Source organism: Uranotaenia lowii, chromosome 2 (genome assembly GCF_029784155.1).
Source record: "Uranotaenia lowii strain MFRU-FL chromosome 2, ASM2978415v1, whole genome shotgun sequence".
Classification (NCBI taxonomy): Eukaryota; Metazoa; Arthropoda; class Insecta; order Diptera; family Culicidae; genus Uranotaenia; species Uranotaenia lowii.
In genome coordinates, this window is record NC_073692.1 from 31,334,649 (window position 1) to 31,348,757 (window position 14,109).

The window sequence follows — 14,109 nt, forward strand, 5'->3', positions numbered from 1 at the left end:
TGAAGTTCAACGTTTGAGATCCAGTTGCCAGGCCACCAAGTGCGGATGATGTTCCGCAGGCACCGATTCACAAAAACTTGCAGTTTTCGCGTCGTCACCGCATATGTGCACCAAGTCTCACACCCGTACAGCAATACAGATTTGACGTATGAGTTGGAGATTCGGATCTTAGTTCGTAGAGAGATCTGGCGTGACCGCCAGATGTTTCGGAGACTCGCAAACGCAAATCGGGCTTTTCTGATCCGGGTTTCGATGTCCTTCTTGGTACCACCATCAGGCGTAATCTGGCTACCAAGATACTGGAAGCACTCCACTGTCTCAACCTGTTGTCCAGCTACCACGAAATTGGAACGATTTCCTGTATTGATTTCCATCGACTTGGTCTTTCCGACATTGATTTTGAGACCTGCTGCCTTGGAGCTTTCGGTGAGGTCATCGAGTTTGCTCTGCATGTCTTGTTGTGTTTGGGCGAGCAAAACAATATCGTCTGCCAGGTCAAGGTCGTTCAGTTGCTCCATGGTTGAAGGATTCCACGGCAATCCTCGGTTTGGTCTACAGTCAATCGATCCAGTCAAGATCTCATCCATTACGATGAGAAAAAGTAGCGGTGATAAAATACATCCTTGTCTCACTCCAGCAGTTACCGGGATTGGTTCGGACAAGACACCGTCGTGCAAGACCTTGCACGAAAATGCCTCGTACTGTGCTTCGATGAGATGGACTAGTTTCTCTGGGACCCCTCTTCGTCTAAGAGCAGCCCAGATGTTTTCGTGGTTCAGTCGGTCAAATGCTTTTTCGAAATCAACGAACACCAGCAGAAGAGAGTCCTGGAATTCGTTGATTTGTTCCAGTATTATTCGTAGCGTTGTGATGTGGTCCACACATGATCGTCCGGATCGGAATCCAGCTTGTTGCCGTCGGAGTGAAGCGTCGATTTTCTCCTGGATCCTGTTCAGGATCACTTTGCAGAGTACTTTGAGGGTTGTACAGATCAAAGTTATGCCACGCCAGTTACCGCACTCTGTTAGGTCTCCTTTCTTTGGGACCTTTACGAGGATACCCTGCATCCAGTCGGCCAGGAATGTTGCAGTATCCCAAATGTCAGCGAATAGACGGTGCAACATTTGTGCTGACAAGGCAGGGTCGGCTTTGAGCATTTCAGCAGGAATACAATCGATTCCAGGCGCTTTGTTGGATTTCATGTCCTTGATTGCCGCTTCTATTTCAGCCAGCGAGGGCGCTTCCGAGTTGACGCCATTAATGCGACTTACTGTGGGCGCCTCGAGCTGCGGGTTCTGTTGGCCATTGCTATTTGTAACTCGGAAAAGTTGATCAAAATGCTCAGTCCAACGCTTGAGCTGATCTGTTCGATCTGTCATACGTTTTTACGTTCTTGATAAAACGTTGATAAAATGTAACAATAACAATTAAAAAAAATATAAAGCACTTAAAAATGACGAAAAAAATAAAAATTTCAAAAAAACTGATAAACAAATACAAAAAAAAAGAATAGAAATTACGTAAAATATCTAAAAATAGATGTAAAATGACAAAAATAACAAACATTCTTAACAAAACAAAAAATAATCTGAATGTGTCTAAAACATGATAAAAAACAACAAAAATGACTAAAAGTTATCAAAAAAGATGAAAAATTGAATTAATAACAGAACAATGGTTTATTTGAATTGATAGGTAAGAAAAAAAGATGATGAAAAAAATCGTTCAATTTTGGCACGGTTCGATTTTGGCAACACAAAATTCTCGAGCGTGTTGCCAAAAACGAAAGAGGCCTATATATATATATCTTGGCCAAAGGGTTTGTTCTTTCGAAAGTTCGTAGACTACAGCTCTCGTCAATTTCGTGGAATGCAATGATAATAAAAATTACCAGCATCGTCAACCTACCATCAATTACCACTGGATATCGGGACGCACTACGCATGCCACTTTGGGAGCTCTTTTCTCTGACCACCAACGACCGCATGTTCCTGTTTCAAGTCGTCCCGTTTTCCGGTCAGGTGGTTCAGAGGAAGGCTCCCAATTGCCATGCTACGGCAAGTATTTATTCCATTCGAGCACTTCACCCAGTCACACAAACATGCTTTCTAGCTCCATTACATACGCGTTGGATCAGTGGCATTCTCCTCTTACACACAACATAGCCGAAAAACCGTCGATTGGATTTCCGGGGCGCATCGAAATCAGCACAGTGGAGGCCCCCGAGCCCTTCGTCACAGTCGCGCAGTTTCCAGCCAGCGTCAACAGTCGTCCCGGCCCTGTGTTCGAAGAAGGCAACGGGGCTCTCCAGCCTGTGTCGTCAGGCAAGTATCCTTCTTTTAATTTTGATTCGTCCAGTGACTGCCCTACCCCTTCCAGCCCTCTCGTATTCGATTATCGCTTGCATGCAAGGAAGACTGTAAAAGGACCTCTCGATGAATTGGATGTTCGCTCAACTGAAAATTTTGCTGTTATTTCGCCGATTGGATTACCGGGATGCAACGAACCAAGCACAAGGGAGGCCCCAGAGCCCTTCGTCACAGTCGCGCAGTTTTCAGCCAGCGTCAACAGTCGTCCCGGCCCTGTGTTCGATGTAGGCAATGGGGCTCTCCAGCCTGTGTAGTCAGGCAAGTACCCTTCTTCAGCTTCCGTTGCGTTCAGTGACTGCCTCTCAACTTCCAGAACTCGTCCCAACGATCATCGGAACACATCACGACAAATAATTGACGCATCTAATTCATCTAATGGTCTGCGGCTGTACTATCAGAACGTGCGTGGTTTGAAATCCAAAATCGCTGAATGCTTCGTTGCTTCATCAGAGCTCGGTTTCGAAATCTACTCATTGACCGAAACTTGGCTCGATTCATCCGTACCGTCAAGTCAGCTATTCAGTTCTGACTATAACGTTTTTCGTTGTGACAGAAATAGTGCCAATAGTCGTAGTAGTAGAGGTGGTGGGGTCCTCATAGCGGTTTCAAGCACGCTTAGCTCATCAATCTTAGCTTTTAATACTAATAGCATAGAAAGTTTGTGGGTGAGAGTGTCAAATGATCACGGCTCATTTTTGATCGGAACAGCTTATGTACCGCCGGAAAAAAGTTACGATTGTACAATTATCGATTTGCATGTTGATGCATTATCAGATGCTAGACTACAACACCCTGAATGTAATGTAATTCTTCTTGGTGACTTTAACCAATCGCAATTGTTCTGGATTCCGGGTCAGAGCAACAACATGGTGTTGGAATCTTCTTCCACGATAAATTCTGCTAGTGCTACACTATTGGATGGAACGACATTGAATGGAGTTAGTCAAAGAAACGGGATACGAAACTCTCAAAACCGAACGCTGGATTTGGTTTTCTCAGATGATTCGATTTCGATCAGGCCCATTATCGAAGCCAGTGATTTCATTGTGCCGATAGACGTGTATCACCCTCCTTTGGAATTTGAAATTTTCTTCCCGAATCCTATCGCTTTTGTTGAAGATTTCGATGTATCAGCCCGTGATTTTAATCGGGCGGATTTTGATACTATGAACCGTGTTCTATTTGAAGCTGACTGGTCTGAAATCCAAAGTTGTACTGACGTTGATGTAGCTGTTTGTATATTTAAAGCAATCCTGGATGACACTTTTGATAAATCCGTACCCCTGGTGCGGCCTCCTCTTCGACCTCCTTGGACTAATGCTCACTTGAAGCGGTTGAAACAGACACGATCGAAATTGCTACGGAAGTTTAGTAACTCCAGGTGCCCATTCGTGAAAATCAAATTGTACGCGGCTACTAAATGTTACCGGATATACAACCGACTTTGCTATCGTCGTTATGTGCATCGTACTCAGACTGAACTTCGTCGCAATCCAAAAAAGTTCTGGAAATTTGTAAACTCCAAACGAAAAGAGTCTGGGCTTCCAGCTGTACTCCAATTAAATGATCGTATTGCCATGTCAGCTGACGAAAAATGCGACCTTTTTGCGACGCACTTCGCCAGTGTTTTTTCAGTCGAATCGCCAACCGCTAGTCAATTGAACGCCGCAGTAACACGATTACCCATCGATGTGCTGGATCTGGATGTTTTTGCTGTAAGCGAGGAAATGGTGTTACAGGCAATAATTAATCTGAAAAACTCCACGACAGCCGGACAGGATGGCATACCGGCGTGCGTACTGAAAAAGTGTTGCTCATTACTGGTGAAACCTCTGACAAGCATTTTCACCCAGTCTCTTGAACAGCAAAAATTTCCCACCATCTGGAAAAAAACGTTAATGAGCCCAGTGTACAAAAAAGGTGACAAAAAAGATGTTCTAAACTACCGTGGTGTCACATCGCTAGCTGCCTGCTCGAAAGTATTTGAGAGGATTGTCAACGATGTCATGTTTTCGGCTTGCCGGAACTGTATCTCTGAGAACCAGCATGGATTTTTTCCTAAACGCTCTGTAACTTCAAACCTGATGGTTCTTACATCCTTTTGCATATCAAACATGGATGCCGGCAAACAAATCGACGCGATATATACCGACATTTCCGCGGCATTTGATTCTGTAAACCACGATATTCTTCTGAAAAAATTGCATCGATTGGGATTTTCCGAACGATTGTGTGCGTGGATCAGAAGCTACCTAAGAGATCGTCGATTGGCTGTGAAAATTGGTTCAGCTGAATCTTCTGACTTCATTCCAAAGTCTGGGGTACCCCAAGGCAGCAATTTGGGTCCATTGTTGTTTACGCTGTTTTGTAATGATATCAACTTGTTGCTCATTGGATGTGGAGTTCTCCTGTACGCGGACGACTTAAAAATATTGTTCAGTTTAATTCTTACTTCGTAATAAATACATATAGTAACCCTAACCCACGTAGCTTAACGAATTATTCATTCTATGACGCCAACACTGTTTAGTCAGTCTTACATCCGGTTTGCTTTCTAACTTCACTTCTTGTACGACCAGTGACCAGTGTGGACAGTTCAAGTGTTAACATAGAAAGTGGTCCTTCGAATCGGATACAATTTATCGGTAAATTTTTAACATTTCATTTTTTTCCAATTAGCTTTTAGGTCAATGATGGAAATAGAACTGGATATTGTGGTTCAATACTACTGTTAACTTTGACATTGGGTCAAAGAATAAAACACTTTGCCTTAACTCTTTGATATTGGGTCAAAGAGTCAAATCTTTGATATTGGGTCAAAGAATCAAATCTTTGATATTGGGTCGAAGATTAATACCTTTGATATTGGGTCAAAGTGTAATAAACCGCAAACAACTCGACATTGGGTCGGTTAAAGTTGAACGGTTTTTCAAATCCGAATACCAGAGCTGATATTGGGTCGGCTTGGAATGCTTTGCAAAGTACAATCACATTTTCCAACATGGCGTTAGATGACCGTTTCGGAGCAAGTGGTAATGAATTTTCAGAGATACCAAAGAGAAATCAATTTACTTCAATATGGCGTCAACTGGCCCTACATTGGGCAAAGCGGAATGAAAGGAAGATGAATTAACCACATCGTAAATTCATCTTAACGAATTGCCTTGCTCGGCAAAATTTGAACGAAAAATAAATTCATGACATAATCGTAGTAAGCATTTCCGTTACCTAGCAACCGACGACCCGCATGGCCACGTCCGTTCAGAATTTCTCATCATTGATCGTCAGAGCAAGAAAGAATAATTTACGTTTTTTCTTCGAAACAAGCTAATGTTGTCTTGAATGATTTCCAGTCATGTCCGACAATACTGAGCCACAGGTGACTTCTGAGGAACATGGAGAGGAGATATTTGCGGAAATGGTCGATGATGATTTGGTAGAGGTGCTCCCACCTGAAATAAATAAGCTCATCGTTAAGCGTAATCATTCTGGGAACAGGATCATCCAGATAATTGATAGCATCAACGCATTCCAGAATGATGTGGTTATGCTAGAAACAAGGCGCGACATGCTGAAGCAATGCTATAGAACCTTTGACGCCCTGCAAAGTTCTTTGGAGCAGTCTGTCCCTGATGAGATGGCATCGAGAGATAGCATTGAATTGAAGTACATAGCAGGATTGGCAGCTCTCGAAAAAATTATTACGATGCAGAAAGTAACCGCACCGAGTTCAGTCCAACGGGATTCGGTAAGATTACCAACAATCGACTTGCCAACTTTTTCAGGAGCGAATGACCAGTGGTTGGAATGGGTGGATAAATTTAATTCGCTTATCCACAATAGGCCGTTGCCCACTATTCAAAAATTTGAATACTTAAAAGTATCACTCAGAGGGCCAGCCTTGGGAATAGTCGATTCCCTACCAACAACCGAAGGCAATTATCAAATTGCTTACGACCTTCTGTTCCGTAGATACAATAATCCGAAGCTATTAGTACAGCAACATATCAGGGAATTATTCGAACTGAAACCTATGGATATTGAATCAGCGTCTGGGCTCCGAGAGCTCTTCGATAGAGCCAGAAAACATTTACGCTGTTTGGAAACTTTATCCCAACCGGTACATACGTGGGATGCCATGTTGATACATTTGGTTGCGAACAAACTAGACTCAGCCACACGACGACAATGGGAAACGGCTGCATCTGGCATTGCACCACCCACATATGAACAGCTTGAGAATTTCGTTTTGGATCGTTGTCAAGTGATTGATGCTATGCCAATCAAACGTAAGACAACAGTTGACCATTCGAATGTCCCTCCGAAACGCGTAAAACCGGAAACAAGATCGTTCGTAGTCAAATCGGCACAGGACAACAAATGTGCAGCATGTAGTGGTTACCACTTTGTGGGTGTCTGTGACAAGTACAGGACCAAATCTGTTGAAGAAAAGTTTCGGTTAGTCAAACGAGTCGGATTATGCTTCAATTGTCTTTCATCTAATCACACAGCTGAAAAATGCCGAGGGGGCTTATGCAGAAAGTGCAAAGGACGGCATCACACATCATTGCACCGGGATACTACCCGTCCTTCGAATGGAAATTCAAATATCAAACGTGAGTAAATTACAACTGTTTACATTAGAGAGAAATGTTTCATTAAATTGTTTGAATAAAAAATTTTAGAAAAGAGAAACGTGTGTTCTGAATCAGCCCTCTGCCTCATACCAACTGCGTCGGTTCTCGTACGTGCAAAAGGAAGGTATTTGGCATGTCGAGTGTTACTGGATTCTGGATCTCAGTCTAACTTCGTTACACAGTCGTTCGTAAAACGAGCCGGTTTACTCACTCAATCTATTAGCATCAACGTTAGAGGCTTTGGAAACCTAGCCAAGACGATTAGAGAGAAAGTAACGGTACAGGTAAAAGCTAGAACGTCAGTGTTTCAACGAACTGTTACAATGCTAGTTACGGATTGCATAGCGGATCCAGTGCCCAATACTGATATCAATGTTGATAACTGGCTTATTCCTGATGTAACATTAGCAGACCCCGAATTTCATCTTTCCAGACCAGTCGACATGTTGTTAGGAGTCACAGTGTTAATGGAAATTTTGAAAAGTGGGAGTCACCAAATTAGCCCCCATTTGCCACACTTACAAAACACCCATTTTGGATGGATTGTGGGTGGATCTGTGACGAAAATGAACGAAACTAACAAGATTAATCAATTCATTAACGAGAGCACGCAAAATTATCTAACACGATCATGGAGTGAAGAAGAAAATAAATCGGAGCTACTGTTTCAAGAAACTACTACCAGAGATCACACAGGCAGATTCATCATAAGGCTTCCACTTAAGGACAACTATAAACAGTTAGGAGAGTCCAGGAATTTAGCGTTGAATAGATTTCTTAAATTGGAACTTCGTTTTGAAAAAGACCCAGTCTTACACAAACAATACAACGAATTTATGTACAACTACCTGGAAATGGGTCACATGGAAATGGTTCCAAACAATGATCTGAACCTCGATCAACCTCATTTTTATTTTCCTCATCACCCAGTTTTGAGACCCGATAGCTCTTCCACTAAATTGAGAACAGTGTTCAATGGATCTGCCTCAACATCTAGTGGATTGTCCCTCAACGACGTTCTGCTTACTGGACCCACGATACAGAAAGACATTTTTGATATATTGCTCAGGTTTCGGTGCCATAAATATGTTCTCACTGGCGACATTCAAAAGATGTTTCGGCAAATAATGGTGCACAGTGATGATCGCAACTTTCAATTAATATTATGGCGTTTCTCTACAGAGGAAGCAGTTCAGACATATCGGCTCAACACCGTTACATATGGAACATGTTCAGCTCCTTTCATCGCTGCTCGATGTCTGCACCAGTTGGGTATTGAGTTTCAACAGAGGTTCCCGGAAGCAGGCAAAATAGTATTGAACGATTTTTATATGGATGACGTTGTAACTGGTCATGAGGACAAAGTTAAATTGTTGAGGCTTAAACAAGAGTTGGAAATTATCCTCACGAGTGCCGGATTTGAGTTACATAAATGGAAATCCAATGAGAAATCAATTGTCTCAAACAGCGGGGAAGACGAAGTTTCCAAAATATTAGGCATTCTTTGGAACACAGGCAGCGATTCCATTAGTTTCGGTACCCAAATCGATCAGCAGGCCGGTACAACAAAACGCAACATTCTCTCGGAAGTTCAAAAAATCTTTGATCCTCTTGGAATCGTCAGTCCAATCGTGATCCTGGGAAAGATAATAATGCAGGATATATGGTCAGTTAAAATTAAATGGGACGATGAACTACCAGTACACATAATTAGCGAATGGAACCGTTTTTGCAACCAATTGAAAGAATTAGAGCGCATTGAGTTTCCTAGACACGTTCGCTCTCAAGGTAAAATTGTTGAAATTCACGGGTTTTCTGATGCTGCAAAACGTGCTTATGGGGCTGCCGTTTACATTCGTACTGTGAATGGAGACGATAAAGTCAGCGTAAGTTTGCTCTGTGCGAAATCGCGTGTTACACCTACGAGGGAAAGTGGAAATTTAGATGATGTGACTATTCCTAGAATGGAATTGAGAGCAGCTTCCTTGATGGTGGAGCTTACTACTAAGGTCATCGAATCCTTGTCAATTCCTATCGATGGAGTTCATTATTGGTCTGATTCCATGGTAACCCTTGAATGGATACGCAGTTCGAACAAAACAAGACCCGCCTTTATAAGTAATCGAGTTAAGGTAATTCATGAAAAGACGGAAATGAAATCCTGGCACCATGTGCGGTCCAAAGATAATCCGGCGGATTTAATATCAAGAGGAACATCGGCACGGAAACTTTTTACTTGCACCAATTGGTGGCACGGTCCATCCTTTCTAACAGAACATAACCGACTTTGGCAACCGGAATGCACGGAAACTGTGGTAAGCATGGTAACAACTGAGGAAATGGAAACAAAAAATGCTGATGCACATCTTGAAGTTATTGAAAACACTTCAAGTGTAAGCAAGCTTCAAAGAATAATAGCTTACTGCCTGAGATTCATTCATAATTGTCAACCGAAAAAAGCCGAACGTATCAACGGTCAGCTATCTCTTAAAGAGGTTGGTAATAAGAAACAAATTGTAACGGACCATGATAGTAATTTTAAATTTTAGATTCGTGGTGCTCACCGAAAGATTATTTCCTTAACACAATGGAGATACTACGGAGAGGAATTGTCATGTCTTACTACGAAGAAGCCTATTATAAGTAGCAGCCCTTTGCTTACTCTTAATCCCTTTATTGGCAGTGATGGATTGATGCGCGTAGGAGGTCGCATTCAAGCAGCTGGCGTTTCATATGATCAACAGCATCCAATAATTTTACCTACCAAATCAAATCTGGCTCTTATAATAATTCGTAACTACCACATTGCTAATCTTCATGTGGGTGTTCAATCGCTTCTCTATTCGTTAAGGTTAAAGTACTGGATCCCTAAAGGAAGAAACCTTATACGAAAAATAGTTCACCAATGTGTCACTTGCTTTCGTCAAAACCCAAAATCGGTTTCGCAAATAATGGGAGAAATCCCAGAAGTACGTCTGAACCCTGGAAGACCTTTTAAAGAATGCGGTGTAGATTTTGGCGGACCGTTTACGGCCAAAGAAAACTTCGTTAGAACTCAAAAAACACTCAAAGTGTATGTAGCCTTGCTTGTTTGTCTACGTACTAGAGCGATTCACCTGGAGTTGGTGAGCAGCTTAACCAGTTCCGCTTTCATAGCTGCCTTAAGAAGATTCTCGGGAGTACGAGGTAGAAGTGCGGTTATATATTGTGACAACGCTACCAACTTCACGGGTTCAAAAAATGAACTGAAGCAGTTAACTAACAATTTTAAAAACCAAGTAGAGCCAGAAGTCCAAAAATTCTGTACAATGGAAGGTATCAATTGGAAATTTATTCCACCGAGATCACCTTCATTTGGAGGAATATGGGAAGCGGGTATCAAAAGTGTCAAATCTCATATGCGCCGAATACTTGGATCAATGATACCTACGTATGAAGAATTGCTAACGTTGTTTAAGCAAATTGAAGGATGCTTGAACTCCCGGCCTATATCACCTATGTCAACACATCATGATGATCCAATTCCGTTGACCCCGGGTCATTTTCTAATAGGTGAACCAATCACCGCCTTACCGGATGACATTGACGTGCCCAGCTCAAAGAAAACTCTTTGCCGTTTCGAACAAGTGCAGAAGAATGTACATCTGTTCTGGAAAAGATGGCAGAAAGAATATTTGAATAATTTACAACAACGTGCGAAAAAATTTTCGAAGGTTAAACCCGACCTCCTTATCGGAAAGTTGTGTTTGGTAAAAGAGGACAATCTTCCTCCATGCGTTTGGATTACAGGTCGAGTTAAAGCCACACATCCGGGACCGGATGGGAGAGTGAGAGTGGTCACTTTAAAAACAATTAAGGGAGAAATTAAAAGATCCGTTGCCAAACTTTGTCCACTACCTATTGAATAACTCTTTCGGCGGGGGGAGTATGTTCAGTTTAATTCTTACTTCGTAATAAATACATATAGTAACCCTAACCCACGTAGCTTAACGAATTATTCATTCTATGACGCCAACACTGTTTAGTCAGTCTTACATCCGGTTTGCTTTCTAACTTCACTTCTTGTACGACCAGTGACCAGTGTGGACAGTTCAAGTGTTAACAAATATTTTTAGTCATAAACAGTAAAGCTGACTGTTGTGAATTACAACGCTTCTTGGACACAGTTGTAAACTGGTGCGCCAATAATTTACTAGTTTTGAGCGTTACGAAGTGCTGTATTATCACGTTTGGGCGTAGGAAAAATCCATTCATTCATAATTACGATATTCTGGGCGAGCAGTGGCATAAAGGATCTTGGCGTTTTGTTGGACAGTCAAATGACTTTTAAGCGGCATTACTCTGTGGTACTCGAGAAAGCTAACCGAATGCTTGGATTTATTATACGTTTGAGTAAAGAATTCACTGATCCTCTCTGCTTGCGAGCTCTGTATTGTTGCCTGGTGCGATCAACATTGGAATCTGCGAACCTAGTATGGTGGCCTTTTGAAGCTTCATGGACAGCGCGTTTTGAAGCAATTCAACGTCGGTTCGTTCGTTATGCTCTTCGTGAACTACCTTGGGAGAATCCTTTAAACCTACCACCATACGCTCATCGTTGTGCTCTGCTTGGACTTCATACGCTGTCGGATCGTCGTTCCATCGGTCAATCGCTGTTTGTGGCAAAGATTCTTCGGAACGAAATTGACTGCTCCTGGCTACTATCTCGCTGTAATATTTATGCTCCAGAAAGAACCCTACGTAATAGAAACTTGCTCTCCCTGGAACCTAGAAGCACGCGATATGGCAGTAACGACCCTCTCCGTTCCGCAAAAAATATGCTTTCTACGTTATTATACTGTCTTTGACTTCAATGTTTCCATTTCAACTTTCAAACGCCGTATTGAATCTGACTTAAGAGACCAACTGAGAAATTAGGAAAAGTATCATGTAATGTACAAATAATATTAAGTAGATCATTAAGACACCTAAATATGTCAGATGATTTTGTATCAAATAAACAATAAACAACAATATAAGGTATTATAGACTTCACAAACAACAACGGTCGAGAGGAATCAGCCCTCGCACGAGGTGTAACCAGTACATGACGCACCTTACACCGGTTGATCACTACGGGCACGAATCATGGATATTGCTCGAGGAGGACCTGCGTACACTCGGAGTATTCGAGCGACGAATGGTAAGAACCATCTTTGGGGGCTTGCAGAGGAATGGAGTGTGGAGGCGAAGGATGAACCATGAGCTCGCGCGACTCTATGGTAAATCCAGTATCCAGAAGGTATCGAAGGCTGGACGGATACGCTGGGCAGGGTATGTTGCGAGACTGTCCTACAAAACAGGTGTTCGCTGCCAATCCGGTAGGGACGAGACGAGCAGGGGCAACGAGCGAAGTTATTATTATTATTTATTTAATTAAGGACATTTTACCAACTTTTGGCATTCGTGTCCGACAACAAGCGAAGTGGTTAGACCAAGTAGAGCGTGATCTGGCGAATATGGGATATGCAAGAAATTGGAGAACGATTGCCATGGTCCGCGTGAATTTTGGGAATTATGTTCATCAAGTTATGTCGTGAGACGGAGAACCGTGGGACCTAGAACGATTAAAACAATTACGTTCGAAATTGCTTGGAAAGTTCACTAGCTCCAAGTGTCCCTTCACTAAAATTAAATAGAACGATGCTACAAGAAGATATCACAGTTTTTTTTTGTTGAACGTAGGTACTCATATTTCTGAAAATTTGTGAACTCGAAACTCAATGATAGAATTGTGCCGAAAAATGCAACCTCTTTGCGATGCACTTCTCCAGTATTTTTTCTGTTCAATCGCCAACTACTGATCAAATTAACGCAGCTATTAGACGGTTACTCATCGATGTACTGAATTTGGATGTTTTTGCTATTAGCGAGGAAAAGGTTCTAGAACAGTGGTTTTCAAACTTTGTTCACTCACCGCCCTTTTGCAAAATTTTTAAGTCCAACGCAAATGCCTGGGCAAATTTGTTGAAAATCTAAAAAAAAAAAAATGATAATCTGGATCGTAGAAAAACCATTACCTTTTGGCTTTATGTTGTTGTAAGATTTAACTCAAAATTCATTCAAATTTATATGAGTCCCTCAGAGGGGTAGGGGTATTGCAAGTGTTAAAATGGTTTAATAATGTAAAGCAATTTTTCATATTTTAAACTATGTTTTGTGATTTTTCAGATTTTTAGAATTTTATTTACAAACTGAAACTATTTCGTTCAAAAGAAAAATCGAAAATTAAATTTTCAAAAAATACATTAGGAAAATGACCAAAATAACAACTTAAAAGTCTGTTTTCTCGAAATTATCTTTTATGCATTTATACCCTTTTGGCTCCGAGGACCTCATACATTGCTTCAAACCTCCAGTTAACACTTAATTCTATTTAAAGTTTCCTGGACAGTTACTTAAACTTATGCATTAGTTTGTTTTGATATCAAATAAAAAATCTTAAATTTTTGTACAAAATTCTATCTTCACTATCAGTTTGCATACAAATAAATTACGCACAAATAAATTGCATACAAAGAAATTATGATAAACAAATAAGAATTTAAAATAAAAATTCTCTTACTAATTTTTTTTCATATTTTTTTTTCTAAAAAATCTATTACTAAATCACATATAACGCCTTTTTACACAGATTTTTCGGGAGGTTTTTGGTTTTGGGGGGTTTGGTTTGGGTTTGGAAGGTGAAGAATATCAAGCATTCCCATTTAAAATTAATCTTTTTTAGTACAACCTAAAATATTCTTTTACAAAACAAAATCAACATGAAGAGCGTTTACAAAATCTGAGACAATTTAAAAAAAAACATCTTCTAGATACAAAAAAAATTTAGAAACTGAAAACAAATTGCTTGAAAATTATAGATATAGTCTTGAACCTGATGCCTAGTTCTACGTTAAAATCTACGTTGTTTCGTGAGTTGTGAAATTGTGGATTACGACCTCACCGTCCCCTTGAGCCCTTCCATCGCCCTCCAAACTCCAAAATTGAGCTCACTGCCCCCTGGAAGCTCTCCACGCCCCCAAGAGGGCGGTAGGGACCACTTTGAAAACCACTGTTCTAGA